Raw genomic sequence first — 25,249 nt, forward strand, 5'->3', positions numbered from 1 at the left:
AGAGAATAACATTTGTCTTGCTGGAGGTTTACAGGAACAACGTGACCTGACGTATATGGACAACCACAAGAACAAAGGATTCCAATACTAAGAAGTTTGCAACACGAACCACACCTCTTCCGCTTTTAGTATAAAAGAGCCTAAATTCTAACTTAGGGAAGATGGTTCTCCAGGACATTTCCAAATAAAGTCACTATTCCTGGCCCCAACATCTTGTCTTTCAAATTACCGGCCTGTCACAGGGTGAGCACGAGTTTGGACTCGATAACATTAGTTGGTAATAAAAATCCCAAATCCCCAAAGTCAGTCCTTCTGGTTTTTCCAAGACAAGAGGTGTCTTACCTAACTGCATAGCACTGCCCAGCAGTCGACTGTAGACAGTCATCTCCAGAGACCTACAAAACTGTTGCCAACCAGGCTACGTGGTCCTAAGCCATGATCAGCCACAGAGGAAAAACAGAGGACAAAAAACTGTGATTTCTCTAGCAGATTCCAACCCTTTGTTCTTTGTCCTCAATGATCTTTTTTTCACACTCTTACTGTTCAGTTAACAAACCCATTTCTCTGCTTAACTTACTATAGTTAGTTTTTATGTATTTTTTTGTTCAGACCAACTTTCTAATATTTATGTATCATTTACATATATGCACACAAATATAAGTGCCATGTGAGTGATGAGAAGCACAAACCAGATTTTTAAAGCCGATGCTCAAATTCATAGCCCATGTTTTTGATCACTATTCTATAGAATTTTGTCTGATCAGAAACATTAGTCCTTAAAAAGTTATTTTATACATTCTGAGCACAAGGTTCTTGGATCCATAGGGACCAACAGGTGAATTTTATGGAGCTGTGAGTTCACTGAAAGATTAAATGGATGTGAATTTTTTGTTGTCATTAGTTCCCCCCTCCCCACCTTGGGTGTTCTTTCTTGAGATGAATCTTATTTTTTTATTTATTTGTTTGTGGTGGAAGTAATTAGGTTTTATTTATTATTTTTAATTTTTTTAATGGAGGCACTGGGGATGGAACCCACAACCTCATGCATGCTAAGCACATACTCTACCTCTGGGCGATACCCTCCCCCCGGGTGTGAATATTTGATTGTGGGGTGGCACCTAGTATATTCTCAAAAGGACCTAACCCCAAAATGGCTGTGGACCAGTAAATTAGTTTCACTGCTCTCGAGTATTAATGTGTAAAGGAATACTGGACCCTGGGTGCTTGATTCTCAAGCGCATCTTTTCAAACGGAGGTGCTAGGAAGCTGGTGGAAAGCATCCATGTTTAATTACATGCTGTGAACTGTGAAATTAGAGAAGATGTACATGGCAGAGAGCAATGCCTCATTGCACTATGTTGAGAGGGCAACCAACTCTAGGGGAACACTTTTCACGTCAGTCCATGAAAAGTTGGTTAGACACAAAGGACTGAGGAAGCCACTAGCTGATGATGGGAGCAAGGATGTGGAGGGTCTGGGACAGTGGTTCTCAACACTTGATGTACAGTAGAATTATCTGGAGAATCTTTAAAGAAAGTCAATGGCAGGGTACCATTCTAATTCAACAGAATCAGAATTTCTGAGGTTGGGCTGGGTATTTGTATGTTTGATGCAGAGAGAATTGAAGACCACTAGTCTGGTGGATTGATCTTCCAGGACAGGAGGAAGAAGGTTTTGCAGCGGAGAAAGGATTATAACAATTTTTCACCATTGGAATCGTCTCTTGATTTCTCAATACGTCCCAAACCATAAGTATTCACACACACACACACACACACACACACACACACACACATGCACACACACTTATGTCCTCTAAGATGTCTTCTAGTATTTCCCCTGGGATCTATCACTAAAAACTGTGCTAGAATACTTTCAAATAAACTCATTGATCCTAGGTTGTAAATGGTAGATAAGTTGATTTGTTACCTTTCCAGAGATGTTTAATTTTTAACAGAAATGATGTCCCCATGAAATTTCAGACACCTCAAAATAGAGTTTATCCAGGGACTTCCTAGGACCCACATATCCCTCTATATAGGGGCTCATATATGAGTACCAGTGATTATGAGGAATCATTTAATGAATTACTTAATTGACTACAAATAGCTTAAAAGAAAAGATAGTTACGTTTGAGGTGTTTCAAATGTGAGATTCCCATGGGAGGCTGAGATGGAGATTGTGAGTGGGATGATGTATCTTGAGACGTCAGGGGTGATGAAAACGGCATTTCCAGCAATAGGCTTCTGATTTTAGAAAAGATGGTCAGATACCTATTCTACTTGATCCAGTCTTTGGAAAATAAATGCAAGATTCTCAATGACCACCATTTGTAGTAGTTCGTGGTGAAACTGTATTATCAACCAGGCTGATAAATTCCACACTTGAATGCCAAGCATTGTAGCCGGAAAAGCCCATAGATATCACCTGGTAGCAAAGGAGATCTGTAAATCTAGATCCGCCTGGCATTTCCACGATCCTGTTCACCAGCTTCTTATTGAGGTCCCCTCCTCCGTATTTCAGGACAAGGGCGTGGTGGTGAGGCTTGACGTGTTGGAGCCCACACACAAACCTACTTAGGGATGACGAGAACTGGCTCAGGAGTTCTCAAGTGCCAGTGTCAGGATTCCCTTTGATGGTAAGGTGTACTTCAAACTGCTCCAGAGAGGATGTCAAATGGGCAACGTTTCTTTTAGCTGGCCAGTGCCGCTCTGTGAATGGCGCTAGACCCCTTCCTAGTCGGCAGGATTGCTATGAAAAGCCAAGGCTGAGCGAGAAAAGGCTGTGAGGCTCCTCATCATTCAAAGGAAGCAGACAACTGACGTCTCCCAACTTATCCAGCAAAAAATGCACAAAACCTACTATCAACAGGCATCAAAAGGAAGGGTGGGTACTGATGGTGGTATTTTAGATGCTATGACATTTGTGCCTTATTTCAAAGGAATTGTCCTCCTTTAAAAGCTGTCTTCAGAACAAATACATGCAAAGAACGAAAAGATGACAGCCAGGAGAAGCAATACTTAAAGATTCAACTATCCTTTTGGTTTATGAAACTTCTAACCTTAACATAAAAGTGTCATTTACCTCCATGTCATCTTAATTAACGACTTAGAAGAAACTATAGTCGACTATGATTCACAGAAAAAAAAAAAAAAACCTGCGCTTTATACCTGGCTTCCTCCCTGATTGACTTTGTGACCTTGTACTATTTACTTCATATTTCCAGACTTCAGTTTTCTCAGCATAAAGAAGGAATCAGACGAAATGATCTCTGATATTCCTTCCATCATTAACATCCTGCAAATGCATTCGTTGAGGATAGGAAATCTCAAATGAGCATTTGGTTTAAAGTGTGACTGGTTTTGCAATCAGATTTATTGTCTATGACCACCTCTTCAAAATCCACTGTCTATCTGAGGAATTCTAGACTCCGGTTTCAGACATCATCACTCTATTCAGAACTTTGGCACTGAGAGATTCTAGCAGGTTTCTACGCTGACAATTCATTTAGTGGATTAGGGAACCATGCCCCAGTGAGAGACTGGCCGATGCTACTCAGGTGAGCTGAACAGAGAACTGGAATATTCTATTTGATAATCAATACTCTGTACTAAATTGTAAATCTTTATTTAAAATGTGTATTCTATATACAATCTGAAATCTAATTCCTGAGTTCACCTGATTTTAAGGAAAAGTGACAGAATTAACTGAGTGCAAAGGCAATCAAAATTTGAAGCTGCACAATGGTTTTTTATTATTATTATTATTATTATTATTATTATTATTATTATTTATCTCTGAAGTTACATGAACAAACTCCAATTGATAAATTAGGAATTGGCCAAATTATTTCATGTGATTTTTTTTAAAGTTCACATTCATCAATCATCATTTTTAAAGCTATTAATTTCATAAGTCTCTCCAAGGAAGATCCCTGAAGTCTGGCCTCATGATTTTCCTGTTTTTTTCTCCATTATGCATCTGAACGCTAGGCAGCCAAGGACTGAAAACAGAAGCCAGCTCTGGCACAGATTGTCCATATAAACATGAACAAATCATTTCTCCACATCAATAAAACAAGGAAATTGGGATATAAAGCCTTTAATGTCCACATTAATTCTGAGATTCCAGGATTCCTGTAAATTGATAAATTAGATAGATACATAGATTAGAAATATACATACTTATTTGATAAACTTTTTTAAATCTAGTTAAATAAATTAAACTAGAGATAAACAAAAAATCAAAACGAATGAGAAGTTCAGGTTTCCAGCTCAAGAAATCTTTTTTCTCCTTCTCTCCATGGTCTGTAGTAGGAACTGGTTAAACTAGGAAAATTTAAGTTATAAATATTTAAACTGCTTTTTTACAACTTGGAAGTTAGATGCAAAGGCATTAGGCACTTTAAGAAATAGATTGAAAAGAAATGTCATTATCTTGATTTTCTGAATTGATTTGCTTAATAACAATACTTAGCATTTATATAGCGTTCTGTATTTTCAAATTGCTTTATAATCATTAATCAGTTAATTCATGCAACCTCTCTGCGAGGTCAAGATTATTATCCCAATTTTACAGACAAAGAAATTGATATGTGGAGAAATTAAATGACTTGCCCAAGGTCATTGAGGAAGTGAGTGACAGGCTCTGGGTGAAAACTTTGAGACTCAGTCTACACTGGCTAAATGAATTGTACAATTGACATAATCAACTGAATAATTAAAGAAGAAATACACACATTCTCCAAAATAGCTAGAAAATTGATATAACCCTGGGTGCTTACTTACCAAGCTTGAATTATCTAAATGGTTGATATTTTAAATTCCACGTACAGAAATGAACCAAAGATATACTTGTAAATGAAATCTAATATGTGATATTTTGTTCTCCTTAATCATAGAAGTCTGCCCGACTCCTATTGACTTACTGGTGCTCTGTGAAATGCTTTCTCTTTTATTTGGGGAATTCTCAAAATAGTCCCAGGACACATTGCATTCTCATCTTTTTCCCTGTCCCCAAGCCCGTCATCCTAGGGGACGAAATTGGCGAACATCTGGATTAAAACAGAATTTTTCACTTTAAGAATAGGATACTTTTTACATTATTATTATCCAGCCAAGGTTAACAAAGAGGAACAAGAAATATTTTGTAGACTATATAAACTTTCATTTGGTTCTTAAAAGATGAGTTAAAGGAAACTAAGGCAGAAGGAACACTCCAAGTAGAAAAAGGTGAGGAGGAAATAAGTCGAGTGGAAGTTTCAAGATGGAAGTCAAGCGGGGTGAGAAAGATGTTGCAAAAGAGGAGACGAATGTATATAACATGATGAGACAGGGATGCATTAAGTAGATCATAAGCTTGATTCAGAGGCACATTGGAGCCCTTCAGACAGGAGCATGGAAAAAAAAAATCTCTTCCTCTGTTTCTGTTTTATTTCTCTCTGTGTCTGTCTTTGTTTCTGTCTCATTCACTCTTTCTCTCTGTCTCTTCTCTTCTCATGCCGTGAAGATCTAACTGGAATCATCTTGAGCTCTGATTATAACAAAAGTCATCTCAAGATAGAGTTCTCATTTTCAGAATCAGCCCATGCCTTCCACGTGAGTGGAGAAAAGCAAAAACTTTGGGTTTAGACAAACCCAAGTTGTTTGTTTGTTTGTTTGTTTTGTGAACACTGTTTTATTTAGTCATTTTTGTTTACAGTTGAAACTCTGAAAATTCAAAATTAGCATCCTTGCCCGTGAGCTTCTTACAGACACCAGAAAATGTTTCAACCTCGTGTTCCACATTGTCCTGCTTTGTCCAAATGAACCTTTCTCACGCAGCTGCCATCCAGTTTCACGCGAATTCTCTTGCCCACAGTCTCACTTGGGAAAACCAGGTCCTCCAGGATTGTGTCCTGCACGGCTGTCAGAGTGCAGCCCTGAGATGCTTTCGCTTGTATCTGGTATGGCTTTTTTGAGTTGGCTTAGCCAGAATTCTCCTCTGAGCAATAAAGACAATGTGCTTCCCGTTGAACTTTTTCTCCAACTCGCGCACTAGCCGGACCTGGATTTTCCGGAAAGATTTCAGTTAAGGGACCAGAAAAAAGATTATAATAGCTTTCTGACCACCAGCAACTTCAATTTCCCTGGCCACTGTGATGTTCAGCTCCCTCAGCTGGGCCTTGAGGCGCGAGTTCATCTCCAGCTCCAGGAGGGCCTGGGAGATGCTGGACTCAAACTCCTCTGGTTTCTTGCCATTGGGCTTCAAGTCTTCACACTGGAGCTGAACTTGGAGCTGAACTGGGCCTTGGCCTTGGCAGTGCAGGGAGCACTGGCTGCCTCCGCAGACACTTGTGAAAAGCCACAACCAAGTTTTAACCTAACTTTACCAACTAGATAACCGTGTCGTCTTGAACAAATTGATTCACCTTCACTACACCTCGACTTCCTCACCTGTAAAGTAAGAATAAAAATACTTAACTCATAGAAAAATGATGGATACACACCTGGTAAAGTAGGGGACCCAGACATGCTTGCCTGCCTGGTCCTCATCTTGGCATAGACTGGCCTCCTTTCCTCCGCTCCCCTTCCTGTCACTAAATAATGCCACTGAAAGAAGTAATTTCCTCCTTCACCGTCACCGTGTCTTCTCCACATGTTTTGATATTAACCTATAGTTTATTTCATACCATGCTGTCTTCAGACTTACCTTACTGTCTCTTATTATCCCCACTTTATTACATCTTTTTTTATTTTCATGTGTGTCTTGTGCCATTACCTTGCCTCTGCAAGTCATCTGTAAGTTGTCCGAAGATAGGGGAGTATGAAGTTTAATTTTTCTTTTTATCCACTCCTCCAGTCCTCTCCCACCTCATCCCTGTCCTCATTCTTTGTCCCTACTCCTGGGCCGCATACAAAACTAAACATCTCATAGGATCGTCACCGGCAGTTGGTGAAATGTATGAGAAGCGTAATTCACCGTCATGTTTTCTGAAAAGCAGCGAGGTTCCCATTGCTGGCATCACTTCTCCAGTTGGTCCAGATGACGAGGATTTAAGCAGGCAGAGGTGTTGGGGGATTCTCTGAGTTTTGAGGTGTGGGAAAGTGGAAATACGTCAAAGTCCGTAGAAATGTATTTTTTGTCTAAGGCTGTGCTCACACAGGACATCAGTAACCTGATCTTGAACACAGCTTTTTTCTTGATGTTACGTGACAATGAGACTGGGTAAAAATCCTTACTAGGGCCCTTCAGCAAAAATCTGATGCCCTAAAGCATGGGATTTGATCGCCCCTATCCTAGCACAGAACTTCAAATGTTGTTAGACTTCAGAATTCTTTTAAATCCAGCTACTGTGCTTAACTGGAAGAAGACAGTGAATTTCAGCAACTGACATCCACTGTTGTCTGGGGCAGTTCACTCTCTTTCATTTCCAGTTTTTTAGTTAATCTTGATTCAAGTTTCTTTACTTGAAATTTATGGGTAAAATAAATTGTATTGCTTCCTGGGTTTCCAACTTTCTTTTTTTTTTTTTTCTGGACACCAGAATCTGAAATGTTTTTCTCTCTTCTTTCCATTTATTCAAATCTTGCTCAGACTTAAAACCCCATTTCAAACGCCCCTGTTTAAAGCTCTCAGTTTTGTAGTGTTTACTGATCTTCCTTTCTACTCTTAGAATGAGGATGCTCGGCACCACAACAATCAAACAGCGAATAATTCTGAGATATTTTGGGGGTGCTGTCATTTCTTATTCTCTACCCTGAATACGTTTTAGGTTCATGGGTCAGCGTTGATTGGAAGCTTCTAAATGACAAAGAGATCTGTTCCTCCATGTGCATTCTCTACGACTCTGCATTTGTAGAAGCTACTCCCAAATTCATGTTTATTCACTGATCTTCAGTGACTTTGGTTTTGAGGAGGAGAGGAATGGACAGAATTTTAAGACAGAGAAGTCGGCTTACAGAACAAAGGGGAAATTTAATGAAATCTGGAATCTCTGTATACACACTTGCTTTATGACTTCTCCACGGCATTTGTAAAGCTTACCCTGGTTCTCTCTGCCTTGCCTTTTTCTAAGTCCCTTTTCTCGGTTGTTACTTGATATGTGCTTTGGGAATGCAAATTATTTCTTTAAGATTAGACCAAAGCAAAACATAATTAGAAAGGGAGATCAAAGATGCAGCCTCTAATATATCTCAAGGCCAAATATGAATGATTTCTGAATGATCTGCTGTTTTACTAAATCATGTCACACAGATAATCAAAAGTTATGCTACCACACTTAATCTTGCTTTAACCCCTGCATTTTGAGAAGGATAGTGTGAATTTATCCAAAATAGTATTGATCTCCTTTAATATTGCAAGTGGGCTCTTTGGCTTGGCAAACTAAGACTTCGTCTGAAAGTTAAAGAGCATGGGGATACGTTAAAAAGAGATAAACAGAAATAAAAAGTGAAAAGCAATAAAAAAAAAATGAAGCACTGACTTGAATCACCAGCTCTCATGATGGCTCCGGAAGCTCTCTGGATTGGCAAGAGGTGGAAGTATTCATTGTAACCGCATCGTCGTCTGCCTGCCCTGGTGTTCCTACTTTCATGATCCAACGTTGGCTGAAATTGTGAAACCTAATGAAAGTAAGCGCAGTATTTTGCCCTAAAGGAAAGTAAAATATTGAGTGGCACATCTATCGTAACCTTCATATATGTGAGAGACTGTAATAAAATTCCTAGGGCTAGGAAGACCCTTTTCTCAGCCTTATAATATGTGACAGGTGGAAGCAAACAAACAGTCAAGGCAAAAAGAACAGTATTTGGAAGACTGTCCCTTGGAAGTCAATTAACCCCATCTCCTTATTCTGTTGATGAATGGACTGTGCACTAGGGAGGTGCAGGGACTTACCCAAGGTAACACAGTCTGGCGAACTTGGCAAAACATGGCAGAACTGAAGATGACAAATTGTCCATTTACCTCTTCTTTCACTTATCATCCTAGAAAGATAGCTACTCTGACAGAAGTAGTTAAGATTGTGCGATGTATTTTCAAAGACAAGCAAAGATACAGTTTTTTGAGAAAAGCTTTGTACAGTGTAGACTGAATGGGCTTGTTCAATTGCAGGATTAGCTAGGGAAGGGAAATTGGTTAGATGACATCTAGCATGCCTCTGTGCCCCAGACAGGAGATTCAGTGATATCTTTATTTGGAAGTGGGTTGATTAAAATGTCAGCAGATTTAAAAAATAGCCATATGTGCCAATTTGAGGTAAATAGTCATCCTCTGTTTCCATAGTAACTCTCATGAATGCCCCCCACTTCCCAAGAAGAAGTGTCAGACTAGAGTCTTAAACGTCCAGCACCGCAACCTGCAGCCGATTCTGTGACCCATGGATGTGAGGCCCCAGAGGATGACCCAGCTCTCACACCGGAGGGGGTTGACACTGAGTCGAGCTGTGCATGGGGAGCTCCGCCACCCTGGAATTCCAGAAATGAATTCTATGTTGCTTTCTGTCCCAGTGATTTGGGAAACTTGAGTTACTATTAGTTTCATTTCATAATTCATTAGTTTGATTGACTGTCGCTAAGCTGAACATCTGGAGACAAATGAAAGGTACATAAATAACAATCACATTTTTACAAGATGGGAAAATAAAAATCTATTTTGGAAAATACAATGGTAATAAGCTGCTCTAGAAACTGTGTAAATGAAAGGAAGCCATCCATGCTCCATTTTGTCATAAATCCAAGCAAAACGGCTTCATCAGAAATGTTACAAGATTCCAAACGGCTATGGGTTTTACCTTGGAAACCTCTACAAGTATGTGAATATCTTCATGAAATATATCTTTATATAATATATACATAATTATATGTATATACATATATGTAAATGCACACATCTATATTCCTCAAAATGTATTTCTTGGAGGTGATGAGATCACACCATTTCTTTCTTTCAAATCCTCCAATGGCTTCCAACTACACTTCAAACCAAACCCATGCTCCTTTCTGTCATCGCAAGGCATTTTATCATCTGGACCTGCCTACCTTATTTCAAACCATTATCTCCTTCTCCACCTCTTTTAGCCTGTTAGACTTTTTTTTTCCTTTTAATTGAGGACCACAAGAACTTGTCCCCACCTTACAGCTTTCATACCTTCTGTTCTCTGCGTGGAACCCTGTCCTCTGTCTGGACTCTGGAGTCCCAGGCATTTTATGTCTTCCTCTTTCATGCCACTTCCAGAAAAAACCTTTTCTGACCACTAAATCTAAAAGAGCCCCATTTATTCCAGGGAATTCTCTCTGCAATCACCCTGGATTCTTATCATCACAAGATTTACCTTTTTTTTCCTTCAGGATTTCAAAATTTATTTTTGCATATTTTTTTCACTTTTGTTTTTGTATTTCCCAGTAGAATCTAAACTTCCTTTTACACATTCTTTTTTCTTCCATATCCTTAGTACATTGAAGGGTGCCTGACTCACAGTAGGTACCAAATAAATGTGGATCAAATTAGTGAATTCATTGACACAGGGGACTAAGAAGAGGAGAAAGAGAAAAGGGCTATATTCTAGAGAATCCCATAAGATCACACTTAAGCTGGGTTTGTCTCTCTGGTTGGGGAGAGGTGGTGAGGGCTGAACTCTTTTCTCTGCCACAGAGAAGAAAACCACAAGCTTTAGGGAAATTATGATGGATATCAGCAGTGCTTTCCAACTGAGACCTTCTTAGCTTTCACAGGAGCTGAGGAAAACCCATTATTGAACTCATTTTTGGGCTGGAACATGGGTCCTACTTTCCTTATTCAAAACTTCTGTCCATACGATTGTGCTTAAATTAACATGAGATGGGATAGAGAAATCCAAGCTTTTAATAATTTCCCCCACTGTTTCTGATAGTCAAATATTTTGGGAATCAACTAAGAAAGCTCCCATTCCTTATTTCTACTTGAGGAGACCCCATGAGAAGTCTATCTTCACTAACACCATGGTACAAGGAGAGGCCTTCATTCACGTCTACATACGGACTTGTCTACTGACGTGAACCATGATGGGGATAGTGGCAGGTACCTTGGTTAAGCCATTTACAGCTTTTGAATACCTCTTACGTTTCTGGTAATGTTTCGAGTTCTATACACTTTAAAAAAAAAAAGAATGAAATTTTATGGCCCTGATTCTACTTCAAGTAACTAAATGATACTGCGAGGAATCACAATCCAATAACTGTACAATCAAATACTCCATGTGGGCTGCAGACCTAGCCCATCCCTTCTTGCTGTTTTTGGAGTCATGACTCTGAACTGAATGGACTCTGAGTTAGTATATTAGATGGTTGAGCTCACTTTAGAAGTCTGTGTGTGTGTGTGTGTGTGTGTGTGTGTGTGGTGTAAGATGGTTTGGATTCCATGCACGGATCTATACCACAGGGAAAAGAAGGTTGAATTTGGCCAGAGCCAGAAATCACCCAGCTCCAAAGCTCACTTACTATAAAACGGTCCTCAGCACATGAGTCTGGTCCCCGGGCCACCTCTAATCTGAAAGAGACCTGAGTTTAATTATGAATTGACTGAGGAAACCACTCAAGATTAAAATGTTTCATAAACAGAGATACAGAGTAATAATTTGTGGTGAAGGGACAACAAGATTAGCGTGGCCTGAAGTAGTAAGAAAAGATTTGATTCTGGAGGTGAGAGTGACACTGGCTTCTGAAAGGTTCTTAGCGTTTGGATGGGTGGAAATGAGGGTGGACATCACTGGAGGGAGCGAGGATGATGAAGATGCTATTAATAGGAACAAAAGGACATTCCCTTTTGAAAACTTCCTTAAACTATATTTATCCCTTTAACATTTACAAAGCCCCTCGTGTACATTGCTGGAATATCAAGGAAGGCAGTGTGGAATTAAATACAGATCTCAAGATCAAAATTCAAATCTTTGCTGGCATTTTTGCTAGTTTTATGACCTTGGCTACATGACTTAATTTCTCTGAATCTCATTTCTTTCGTCTATAAAATGGGGATTATAATATCTACCTCACAGAATTACTTTAGGACTTAAGTAAAATGGATAATATCTGCCACCTCGCTCAGTACTTGGCATATTCAATAAATCTCAGGTGCTTTTCCTTCATCCTAAGTTGGGAAGGGGGCTGTCTCCTAAGTCCTCAGACAGTTACTAAAGTGTAGCTAATAAAGATGTCATCACTGTGTCAAGTTACGGAACAGGTATGTGGTGGCAGGATCTCTCACAAGTGGTTCTTTGTCCATGTTCGTCACTGCCAGAATCCCATTTCTCAGAAATAAATCTCATTCCATTTAATTTACGAAGTGTTTAGTGAACACTCCTGTGGTCCCAGTTGTGTGTCCACAAAGGAGCAGAGAGCTTTATCGTCTTCAAGAAGAGTCTCCTCTTCTTGAGAAAATCATTGCAGACCAACGCATGAAGCAGGTGCACAGTGAGAAAAACTAGAATATGACTCAGTCTAAGTGAGCGGTACAGTGGTACAGACTGAAAGGGGAGGAAGAGAAATTGTGAAGGACTTGAGTCTCAAACTGGCATGTGAAGGATCAACAGCAAATGAATACGAGAGAGGGAGGGAGAGAGAAAGAGAGAGAGGGAGGGAAAGACACTTAAAGTGATGGTAGCCCCACAAAGGGATGGAGATGAGCATGTCCTTAATCAGGGGACTTGAGCAGCTAAGCCTGACCACAGTGTGAGGAGAAGGAGGAGGAGAGGGAGAGAGAAATTGGAAAAGTAAAGTTAGGGTGAGATTTTAGAAGCCTTTAAAAGCCAGGCTGGTGAATTTGGAATGTCACTTCCACATGAAATATAACCAGCTTCTCTTTGCAGATAAAAGAAGGGGATCTGGGGTCGGCCAGTCTCCTGTCTCCAATGGTTGGTTCTAACAATGAGATCCAGTCACACCAGTGAAATGCACGGTGCCCAGGACTACAAAGCTGTCCCTCGTCGGAGCCCAGAAATAGCATTTCCACCCGCATACATTTACAACATGATTTGATTTTGCAGGTGTTTTGTTTAGACACAACTTAAATTCTTTGCAAAAAAAAATATGGATCCCTCTGTAATAGCAACACAATATCCAGAAGAGGAAAGTACTAATCAAGCCCATAGAATTCTATCTGATGCTCTTCTCCTCAGGACAATGAAAATCTGATGGATTAAAACAGCGTCATAGACTTACAGCCTTTACAAAACTCCATGGGATGTTGCAGGGGTGGAAATCAGCAATTTTGAATTCTGGGGAGAAGCAAATATTGTCTGGGCAGACTTTTTAATATTTCTGGTCTTCAGAGACCTAATCTTCTCCCATTTGGGGTTGACAGTGACCTTAAATCAGCTATTCACAATCCGTTGGCAAATGAAATCAAAATATGTGCTTAGACAACCTTTTTTGCACATCTTCACGGAGGGAAAAAATAAATAAATAAAAGGAGTTCTCAGCCCAGAATATAAACTATGCTGACAATTACACTCGGCCTGCCCAGACATTTCCTGTGCTAAACTCCACAGAGAGAGTGATGCAAAGCTGCCTTGCACGTGGAGAAAAATCAATTTCCTAAGAGATATATCTTCATGTGTCATGATCCAGTGTATGATTGTGGCCTTTGATGTCTATTTAGCTGGCAGCAAATTTACAGCCATAACTTTTAATTCCCAGCAATGAGTGCAGCAAAAATAACTTAACAGTTAAATAGGAACCTTGTGTTCATTGGGGGACTGTAATCAACTGCCAGGAATGACCTTGAAATTGGACATTCCTCTCTGCTTAAGCACCATTAGCAATATTTTTCAGAAAGCAAACCATTTAGCTGGTTGGCCAAAAAAAAAAAAAACCTGATAAAAATCTACTCTTGGCTACTCTCTAAATTGCATTGCACTATCTGTTCCCCAGCTGAGGGTGAAGAGCATTGTATATTAAAAGATTTCCGTTGTGTAATAATGTGAACACCAGCAGCAATAATTATAAAATCAATAATTTGTAATAAATATGTCCTCCTCACATAATTACTAAATGATTGCAAAACCAATATTACGCACTAGTTAGAATGGAAAAGGTTGCTGTTAAAGACTTTCTATATTACACATTATTGTTCAAATCTTAAGCACCCTGGGTCAAATGAAGCAAAGCTTCATCCTCATCAGGACTGAAAGAAATGGTATTTCTCTCCAAGCAACTGAAAGGTATTTGATTCATGGTGAAAATAATTATTAATTATTAGGCCAAGATGCTCCTCTTTAATGCAACTATGTGTGGTACTTCGACTGCATCCTTTGATTTGTGTGGGATCGTGTTGTTGTGATCTGTACCTCAGTGAAAGTGTGTATGCACACCCGCATCCGTCTGCTTCACAAGTTCGTCTAATTGTCATTTCTCGTGTCTTATAGATGAAGCTGAACCCACAGAGACATTTCCATCTGCCTTCCGTTTCAATTCGCCGCCTAAGGGAGTGTGTTTCCACCAGAAGAAAGTCACCAAGTTCCCTTTCTGTGAAAGTGGAGCGTGTTTTGGTCTTTGATCACGTTACTTCTGAACCGTCCAGAACTAACCCCACGAGGATGCTGAGGGGTGACCTCGATTTACTGCTGGTCCAACCAACACTCTGGGGCTGAGCACACGCCAGAGACACCTCTCTGATTGAAACGCAGTGCTTTCGGCATCAGAAGACTTGGAGGTTAGGCCCCTAACCCTGTGCCTTCTTCCTAGAATTCCTCAAGGAATATTTAACGTGTCTATTTATTAAGCTCCTACTGTGTGTGTGCAGCCAATCCTGAGCTGGAAAACATGAAAGAAAAAAGTGAAAAAACAAGCTTCGGGCAATTTATAGAATTGGGATCATAAGCATTTTGGAAAATTTCTAGGAGAAATATTTTTTTTTTATGTCACAAAGACTGTGATGTAGTCTCGACTTATGTAAATAATATGAATTAGCTCACCTGATAAAACCCCCACACGGGACCATGTAATAGAGAAAAATCTGATTGGTACATACCAGCCTAATGTCAAAATCAAAATGAATCCTGTGGCCGACTGCCTTGGCAATTCAAATATATATCATGGGCCCCGTATTTCTGGGGCTTATTTCTCTGGCTACTCAACCCTAACCTGATAGCTCACCTTCCTGACCTGCATTAGGGCAGAACAGTTGTCATTTCTGCCTACTAAATTTCTCTTTTTACTTTACATATTTTATTAGAGTCTTCTGGAGAAATGAAACTGATAGAATGTGTGTGCAAGAGTGCGTGTGTGTGTGTGTGTGTGTGTGTGTGAAAGAGAGACAGAGAGAAATAGAGAGAAAGGTCAATCGAGAGAGATTTCTTTTCAGAAATTGGCTCACACAACTGTGGCGGAGGCCAGGAAGTCCACAGTCCACAGGGTAGGCAGGTCGGCTAGAGACCCAGAAAAGACCTGATATTACAGCTCCAGCTCAAGTCCAAAAGCCATCTGGATCCTTGAGGGACCTCAGTTTATTCTTTCTTCAAGTCTTCAACTGATTAGACAAAGCCCACCCAGATCAGGGAGGGCAATCTGCTTTACTCAAAGACAACTGATTTAAATGTCACTCTCATATAAAAAAATACCCTCCCAGAAACAACTAAACTAGTGTTTGACCAAACACCATGGCCTAGCCAAGTGGACACATAAAATTAAGCATCACACATCTTAGCTCCCCAGCAAAGAATCCATCAGTTGGAAGAGACTTTTGATACCAATTCTTGTCTGAACTCTTTATTTTATATATGTTAATACAGAGAACTAGTTCCTTGTAATTCCACAATGCCTGGCACTGTCTGGGGCTCCTTTGTTCATTCTGGTTTCTTTCAGCCAATATGCATCATGAGCTAACCCTTAAATGGAATCCCCACTCCTAATCTAGCCGTGCATCTAGCTAATGGTTCGTTTATAAATACAACACATGCAACTAGTGAATCCAAAGCAGCATGAATGACCCTTGCCAGTGTCTGATGGAAGCAGAAGGATGATCAGAGCAAGTCATGTGTTTCTGATTTTTCTGCTTGGTCTGGTGCAAACATCTGCATGGAATAGAAGTGTGTGACGCTTCACATCATCAAAAATTGAATGCCTAGAATCACTACTTGGGGAAAGAGGATTGATAATATTTTTAATGGCTATTTGGTATTAGTTTTTGGAATTAAAAATTTTAAAAACCCTACGTATTTGTAAGGTTTTGGTTTACCAATTCTATTTCTAATATTTTGGCCTACAGAAATATTTAGACCCATGTCCAAAGATAGATCTGCAAGCTTGCTCATTGTAAGTATTTTTGTCACAGATATAAAATGGAAACAATATACATGCTTATCAATAAAGGATCAATAATTATGCTATAGCTCTACTCTGAGTCTGGAGCAATTATTAAGAAATGTAGGAAAGACTTATGCGTCCTAAATGGGGAAGATCTTTAAGATACATTTTAAAGCAAAACACACATCAGAATTGGTGTCATGTACATGCATTCCCAAAACATTCATTTTATAATGGGAAATGCATTTCATAACGCAACTGAACACCCAAAGTTGTTTAATGACTTTGACCACCTAAACAGGCTTGAATTCCTTGACAGTAAACTTATCTGAAATATCTGCAGGCTCTAGGTGTATTTTTTCTAGACTGTCTCACATGCTGATCATTCTACCCACAGTTTTTCCTGTTAGGCTCCAGGTGCACTTTATTTTTCCAACCCTCTAAAGCCCTGTTTTTGGATTTGCTGCTTCTTCAACCTCTGTTTGAAAACCAGCCAGTTCTCTCCCGAACTCTCCTCTGCCATGTAATACTTTGCTAAAGGCTGTGATTAGCAAGAAGCCAACCCACTATGCCACTGAATCTTTCCAACTGCTTTCTCTACAGCCACAGCTCAGTGGGCAAGATCTTCCTTCCAAGTCATTGCACATGGCGGTGTTATCAAATATTCTGCCACCAGATTACTGTGTGTTTTCTTGTTTCCTAGCGCCTAACACTGAACTAATGCCACAATATTTGGGGATTTTTATCATGACAATACCTAGCTTCTCTTATCAGTTTACTTCTTAGTTTTGTAACACTAACCTCTATTACAAACAAAACCACTCTAATTCTGACAGCAATTCTGCTGTGTGTCTCTTTATATCACCAAACAATTAACTCAGTTCTGAAAATTTCTACCTGGAAATGGCATAAGATCCCAAAGGTTAAGAGCTCAGTCGCACAAGACTGACCTCACTTCAGATGCCAATTGCAAGTCTAAGTTTGTACCTGTGCTTCTAGTTGACTGACTGGCTATAAATCGGAGATTCCCATGACCCACTCCTTGGGTATGATTAATCAGTTACAGTAGCTTATAAAGTAGGTTATAACTCAGGAATGGCCAGAAGGAAAAGATACACGCTACTATATATAAAATAAACAATAAGAACCTACTCTATAGCACAGGGAACTATATTCAATTTCTTATAATAAACTTAAGTGGAAAAGAATCTAAAAAAATATATATATATACATGTTTGTATATCTATAACTGAATGGCTTTGCTGTACACCTGAAACTAACATCATAAGTCAATTACACTTCAATAAAAAATAAAATTAAATTAAAAAAAGGGTTGTAACCCAGGAATGGCCAGATGGAAGAGACGCATAGGGAAAAGGTGTGAGTAAGGGATGTAGAGCTTCCATGCCCTCTCTGGGTGCACCGCGGTCCCAACAATTCCACACACTCACCATCCTGGAAGCTCTCCAAAGCACGACCTTTTGGTTTTTTATGGAAGCTTCATTACGTAGGCATGATTGGTTAAATTATTGGCCATTGGTGATTAAACTCAATCTGCAGCCCCGTTCTCTTTCCTGGAGGTCAGGGGACAGGACTGAAAGTTTCAAACCTCTAATCACAGGGTTGGCTACACTGACAACCAGTCCCCATCCTTGGGTGCTTTCCAAAAGTCTCTTCATTAACATCACAAAAGACAAGTTCTATGCCAGGAACAGGGATGAAGACCAAATACATTTCTTATTATAAATCTCAATTACACTTCTTATCTCAGCGGCATAACACCATTAAGAGTTTATTTCTTGCTCAAGGCAATTGTGATGCAGACATTAGGTTGGCAGCGTTCTATGTGGGGTTTAAGAATCCAGGCACCATTTTTAATGACAAAACTAAAGAGGAGGCATGGACCAGACTCTTCAAGAGCTTATCAAACACCCACAGGGGAGAATTTTCCGGTTCTAAGCATTAACTCCATCCACACACACAGTTCCCGCCATAGTCCAAAGGCAAAGAAGTAGTTGAATTAGGAGCTTAAAGTCTGACTGCCCTCATCAATTCTTTCTCCTCTTCTCTTAATTCGTATGATTCAGATTTTATTGCTAAAATTCAATGAAATGTTGCCTTCATGTCTTTCAAGGGGGGGTGTGTGTTGTGTGTGTGTGTGTGTGGTGTGTGTGTGTGGGGGGGGGGTGTATGTAAAGGGATGTGGAGGGAATGTGGATGAAACAGGAAACATCCCCTTATCTATGAAGAGGTAGGAAACTGAGAAGACTTCGGTGGGGTCCACATGGCAGGAAAGAGAGGCCCACGATGATGCCACTGGTTGGAGAAACAGGGAGATTCACTCCTGACTGTGCACCCCACTGCCCAGAGGCAAGCCAGAGTCACACCCTGGTCCTGGAACCCAGGAAACATTTGTGTAATGGTCATCTCTTTATGATTTTGACTAGCACCTGTTTGGAACTTCTATCATGTTTATCATCTCTGCCATTAATTTGGCAATTCAAATAAATTAGCCCTCTTGTCAAATATATTTTCAAGGACATGAATTGTCTAGATGTTCCTTAAAGGGATTTATCTAAACTAACTTATATCCTCCGTAATATCTAGAAAATTTTTGACCCAGAAGCTATCAAGCACCTTTTTGATTAACTGATGAGTTGTTTTTGGGTTCTTAGGAGACCAACAGAGAGGGGGTTTTTTTGTTTTTTTCCCCCCTCTTTCTGACACCGCTTCTCCAATTCGCTGACACCAACGTGGTGCCCAACAATTTAATTCTATTCTGACACTCTCTACCTGGAGTTAGGATGAGATCCCATAGGTTACTAGGTTCAGTCCCACAAGACTAAGACCCTCCCCTTCAGATGCCAATTGTAAGTTTCAGGCCACCCATATATTTGAATCGTACTCTATAACTCAGGAATTCTCTATAACTTCCTCCTGGAGTTTGATAATTTGCTGGGAGAGGCTCCCAGCACTTTAGTTACTGTTACTAATTTCCCATAAGTGATACAACTCAGGAACAGCCAAATGGAAGAGATGTACAGGGTCAGGTATGGGGGGAAAAAGGGTGAAGCTTCCATGCTCTCTCTGTGTGCCATCCTTCCAGAATCTCCCCTCTCCCAGAGGTTAGGGGAATGGGGCTAAAAGTTCCAGGCCCCTAATTAAGATTTGTGTTTTCTGACCAACAGCCTCCATCCTGAAACTATCCAGGAACCCACAAAGAGTTGCCTCAGTAGACAAAAATATGCTTCTATGTTTACTATCACTCAGGAAATTCCAAAAGCTTTAGGTGCTCTAGGTCAGGGACAAAGAACAAACATACGTATGCCTTATTATGCTGCACCCACCCACCCACCTCACTCAGTACGTGAAAGACAATGCACCTGCTGGGTATTGAGAAATCTACTTTCCCGTAGTGAGAAAAATGAATCTGATTATGCATGCTCTAAGCAATAAGGCAATTTTCTAATGGACCAAGTGCACTCGACAAATTAAAAGGGCTGTGACTGTGCTTCCATAATTCTTTTTCAGCCTCCACGTGAATAAAACAAGAATAGAGTAAGTAAATAAACAAGTAAATAAAATCAACAATAAAATCTTTATCACTTCTCTCTGTCTTGAAATATTATTCATGATACATCTCACATAACGTTATTTTTTTTTAACCTTCTCTAGTTTATAATGTCATTTTCCCCTTGGGTAGAATGATTTCTATAAGAGAGGAACAAAGGTTTTTAGTTTTGGTTTTCGTTTTTCAACAAAAAAGTTTTTTTTTTGAAGAAATTAATCAATAAGTAAGTGAATGAATACACTGTGAAGGTTAATGTCAACGAACTGGGTGAACTGAAATGCTCCTGCACACCATGAAAATGTATGAAGACGAAATGAAAAATTTCACTCTCTACTTATTTGGAATTATTGTTATTTATTCTTATTGAACCAAAGTTAGATCTTATTTAACTTTTTTAAGTTAAATTAATAATATTAAAATGGAAAATTATTTAGCTCTTTTCATAGTGAAGACCAAAGGATTTCCCATTTAACTACATAGATAAAATGAATGGATTCATTAAAATTGGCCCCTTCCTCTAAATAGACAAGTATGTCATTGTTTTGTTAAAATATAAAAACCTGTGTCAAAAATTCCTTCCAGCTTTAGAACAACATCACTCTTACTGTATACTAAAAAAAAAAACTTCTATAAATAAAATCTTTCATTAAGTTTTTATTTCTTTCACCTATTTAATAGCGCAAATCTACAAGGTTTTACTAGACTACACCGCTATCTATGAAAATTAATCATTTTTATATTAAATTTGCAGATTGTCACTTATTTTCTGGCCTAGGGCAAGACATGTTTTCCTTTTCTTATCCAAGTATTAAAGAACTCCCATAAAGTCAATGAGTTTCTAATATTAGGTGTTCTAGAGAAATGAAGAAATAAACCTTTCTGGGAGCTGGAACATTAATGGTTTGATACACTAGGCTGTACAGAAATACATTCAAATGGAAAGCAGGAAACCTGACTTACAAGTTGATTTTGGGGGGAGGGGGTAATGACAGATGTTATAGAAGATGAACTGCGTGGGTTCCTTGGATGGAGAGGTAGGTAAAAAAATACAAGAGGTCTTGGATGCTTTCCCATTCTTATTGCGCTTTCTTTTGTAATTACCTCTCCTAACTGAGTGTGTGTGTGAGTGTGTGTGTGTGTGTGTGTGTGTGTGTATTTGCATATGCGCTTAGCATATCACTCTACACTAAGAGACAGTGAGTGGGAACTCATGAGAATTCTGGTCCTTCCCAACTAAGACAAACACGTGTCAAGCATTTTTTTTTCTTAATTGACTTTACTTTTTACAGTAGTTTAGATTTATAGAAAATTGATGAAGGTACTACAGAGTTCCCATATACCTCTTACTCAGTTTGCTGTATTATTAACCTCTTACTTTATTATAGTGCATTTATGATAATTTGTGAATTAATATTCATACACTATTGTTAACCAAAGTCTGCATGTGATTCATATTTCCCTGGCTTTTAGCTCATGTCCTTTCTCAGTCCCATGTGGGATACCAAGTTATATTTAGTGATCATTCAACCTTGGATTCCAACTGGTCATGACAATTTCTTAGACCTTCTCTGTTACTGATGACCTTGAGGATTGCTGGTCAGGGATCTTGTAGAATGTTCCTCAACTTGGGCTGATTTAATGATTTTTCTCATGATTAGACCGGAGTTAATGGGCTTTGGGGAGGAGAAGAAACACAGAGGTGACGTGTCATTCTCAGGACGTCACATCAAGAACGCATTCCTTCAACACGGCTTATCATCGCTGCTACTGACTTTGATCTCCTGGCTGAAGAAGAGGCTGTCAGACTTCCTCAATGTAACAGTACTACTTCTTTTTTCTCATCCCTTTTACATACTGTTCTCTGGAAGGAAGTCACTATGTGCAGCCCATACATAAGGAGTAGGGAGTTACGCTCCATCTCTTTGAGGGGGAGAATACCTACAGACATTATTTGAATTCTGCATGGAATATATCTCCTACTCTCCATTTGTTTACTATTTTATTTACATAAGTATGAACTCATGGGTGTTTATTGTATAATTTGAGTTATTTACTTTGTTGTGCAGATTGTTCCAGATTTAGCTATTGAGGGCTTTCAGTTGGTTCTTGTGTCCCTTTGACATGCTCCCAGCTAAGAGGAGGTTATGGAGAGGATGCAACTGACCTGGAGAGCTAGACCCAGACAGTCAGGGACCCCTCGATCCTCCCCTAGTCTTGCAATGTACCTTCTGCCCAGCACTCTCACGCATGGAGTCATTTCAAGAACGCTACCTCTAGAGAGCAATGTGTTGTTGAGACCATCTGGACTAGATACATAACCAAACTTCCTTAAGAGCTCCATAGAGTCATACCTCGGTAGACACCAGGGATTGGTTCCAGGACCTTGAAGATACCAAAATCTAAGGGTGCTTAAGTTCCTTATATAAAAGTCATGGTTGTGGGTACGGAAGTCTGGCTATGTAAGTGTTTAAGATTCTGGTGGGCAGATGAAAAGGTCTGCTTGTCTTGTGACCATCCAAGACAGGTCTCATAGGTAAGACCCCTAGGTGTTTATTAAAACTACCACCTACCAATCTGTAGTGGTCTTCCTCCCTCTCTCCTTGTCCTCTGTGTACAGGGACCTGTTTCAGATTTCACCCAAGGAACTCCTAGGGTTCTGAACCAACACCCCATCATTGTAGGCTTTGTATTTTTTTGAGCACCCCCCATCTCTCTGGCACTCTAAGATGCTCTAAGCTTATCTTCTAAATTGCTGCCCTCATCCTACTCTTAACCATTTCTCCAATGAGCTCTTGCTTCTTTTCTTGGAGAACGGCATTAGAAACCAAGTGGATAATAGGTATGTTCATTCCTACAGGGGTGTTGTTCCCAGGTCCCCTCAGAGCAAGGACCTATGTATGTGTATCCTAGCCAATGTAAATACACATATCTATAAATATGTCTATATGTAATTATCTGTATCAATATTAAACTAGACATAAATTCACACTGATATCTCCAATTCTAAACCATTACAATATTGTCATTCCAGCCTCTTCTTACTTACCTCCACTCTTGGGACCTCCACCTTCCACCACGCACCATCCACTGAAGTGTTTAATTCTATATTGAACACCTGCTGTGTAGGACGGTACAGTGGTATCCAAACTGATAACCGTTATCCCAGTGAGAAACAACTTTATCAGCTAGTACAGGACTTACGGATTGTTTCTTTTGCCTAAACGTTACACACTTCCTTCATTTCTAGCAACTTAAGTCAGCACCCTGCTCCCTCCCCCTCCCCTTCTGAGTGAGGTCATGTCATACATTTGTAGTACAGTTCCATTGCTTTACCACGTTCCACACTGCATCTTGTGATTCCCCCAGCTTCATAACTGACTTTTTAGAAATGCATACGTTAAGATTCATTTTTGTGCCGTAAAACTCAATGGGTTTTACAAACGCGTAGTGTAAAGTATGGACATTATGGCTTTATGTAGAACACTTTGGCCATCCTAAAAAAATTCACCTGTGATTCTACTCTCTCCCTCTCCCCGAAACCCTGCAACAATTGGTCCTTTTACAGTCTCTATAGATTTACCTTCGCAGAATGTCATGTAATTGGAATCATACAGTATGTAGCCTATTCAGATGGGTTTCTTTCACTTGGAAATTTAAGATCTACCCATTTCTTTTCATGGCTTGCTAGCTCATTGCTTTGTATCACTAACTAGCATTCCACACTACTGGTGAACTAGTTTGTTTATCCATTCACCTAGTGGAATGACTGGTTGTGTTCAGTTTTTTTTTATTTGTATTAATTAAGATGCTCTATACATTTATGGGCATGTTTTCATGTGGATATAAGTTTTCAACTCAGTTGGGTAAATAACAAGGAGTGAAATTGCTGAAACACTTAGTAAAACCAGGTAGAGCTTCGTGAAATGCTGCCATACTACTTTTCAGAATGGCTGTACCATTTCACATCCCCATCAGTAATGAATGAGAATTCCTATTACTTTGCTTTCTTACTAGTAATTGGTCTTGTCAGATCTTTTGGATGTTAGGCATTCTACTGTGTGTAGTAGTATCTCATTGTTATTTTAATTTGCAATTCCCTAATGATAAATAATGTTGAAGATCTTTTCAAATGCCTCTTGCTATTCACATATCTCCTTTGGAGAAGTGTCCATTAAGATCTCTTTCACATTTTTAAACTGTGTTTTTTTTTTTTTCCTGTTGTTGAGTGTTTAGTGTTATTTTTATAGGTAATGATCCTTTATCACAAATGTTTTACAATATTTTCTCCCATCTTTGGTTTGTCTTTCCAATCTCTTACAGTCTTTCATAGAGAAGGTATTTCTTAAAGTTACTAAAGAAGAATTGATAACCTTATCAATTCTTTTTCCTTTACTGATCATGCTTTTGGTGTTTGTCTGAAAACTCATTGCCAAACCTAAGATCACCTATATTTCTGTTTTCTTTTAGAATTTTTATAAGTTTGTACTTGAGTTAATTTTCCAAAAATATATAAAGTCTTTCTGGGTTCATTTTATAAAAATATGTTCAGTACCATTTTTTTTTTTGAAAATAGTAGCCTTTTCCCATTGAATTGCTCTTGCTCTCTTGTCAAGGGCTATTTCTGGGCTCTCTGTTATGTTCTATGCATTCTATGTGTCCATCATTTCACTATTACCGCACTTTTGATTATCAGCTTTTCGGTAAGTCTCCAAGTTAGATCGTGTGGCTCTTCCATCTTTGTTCTTTTTCAGTCTTGTGTTGGCTAGTCTAGGTCATTTATCTTTCCATCCAAATGCTGAATCAATTCGTTGCTACCTTCAAAAGAGCTGTTGGAGATCGTGACTGTGATTGAGTCTTACGTGCACATCAAGTTGGGAAGAATTGGCATCGTAACAATATCGAGTCTTCCAATTCATGAACATGGGATATCTTTTCATGTTTCATTTATATCATCTTTGGTTCCTCCTATCAGAGTTTTACAGTTTTCATATACAAATCTTATGTATATATATTGTTAGATTTATACCTAAGCAGTTCAATTTGGGAGGAGTGAGAGCTTGTAAATAATACATATACATGTATTTTTTAAATTTCAAATTCCAAATGCTCATTGTTGGCATGTAGGAAAGCTTTTGTATATTGACCTCGAATGTTGTGATGTTGCTGTATCGGTTTATTAATTTCCAAGAGTTTCTTTATCAATTCTTTGGAGTTTTTCTACAGAGGCAATTATATCATCTGACAGCAAAGACAGTTTTATGTCTTCTCTCCTAATCTGTGTACCGTTATGCTTTTTACCTTGTCTTATTGCATTAGCTAAGACTTCTAGTCTGATATGGAATATGAGTGGTGAGAAAGAACATCATTGCTTTCTCCTCAAACTTATTGGTGGAAGTGTCCAGTCTCTCAATTTATGTATTTT

The 25,249-nt window shown here is 39.2% G+C and overlaps 1 long non-coding RNA gene and 1 pseudogene across 1 annotated transcript; one reads left to right on the forward strand and one right to left on the reverse strand.

The window, feature by feature from the left end:
- Positions 1-3,486: 3,486 nt before the first annotated feature.
- Positions 3,487-15,058, forward strand: LOC140688871 (uncharacterized). The gene is made up of 3 exons (XR_012063714.1): positions 3,487-3,559; positions 12,821-12,997; positions 14,378-15,058. It is a non-coding gene; the product is annotated as an uncharacterized lncRNA (long non-coding RNA).
- Positions 5,695-10,184, reverse strand: LOC116279542 (small ribosomal subunit protein eS7-like; annotated as a pseudogene).
- Positions 15,059-25,249: the final 10,191 nt, after the last annotated feature.

This window comes from Vicugna pacos, chromosome 24 (genome assembly GCF_048564905.1).
Source record: "Vicugna pacos chromosome 24, VicPac4, whole genome shotgun sequence".
NCBI classification, from domain to species: Eukaryota; Metazoa; Chordata; class Mammalia; order Artiodactyla; family Camelidae; genus Vicugna; species Vicugna pacos.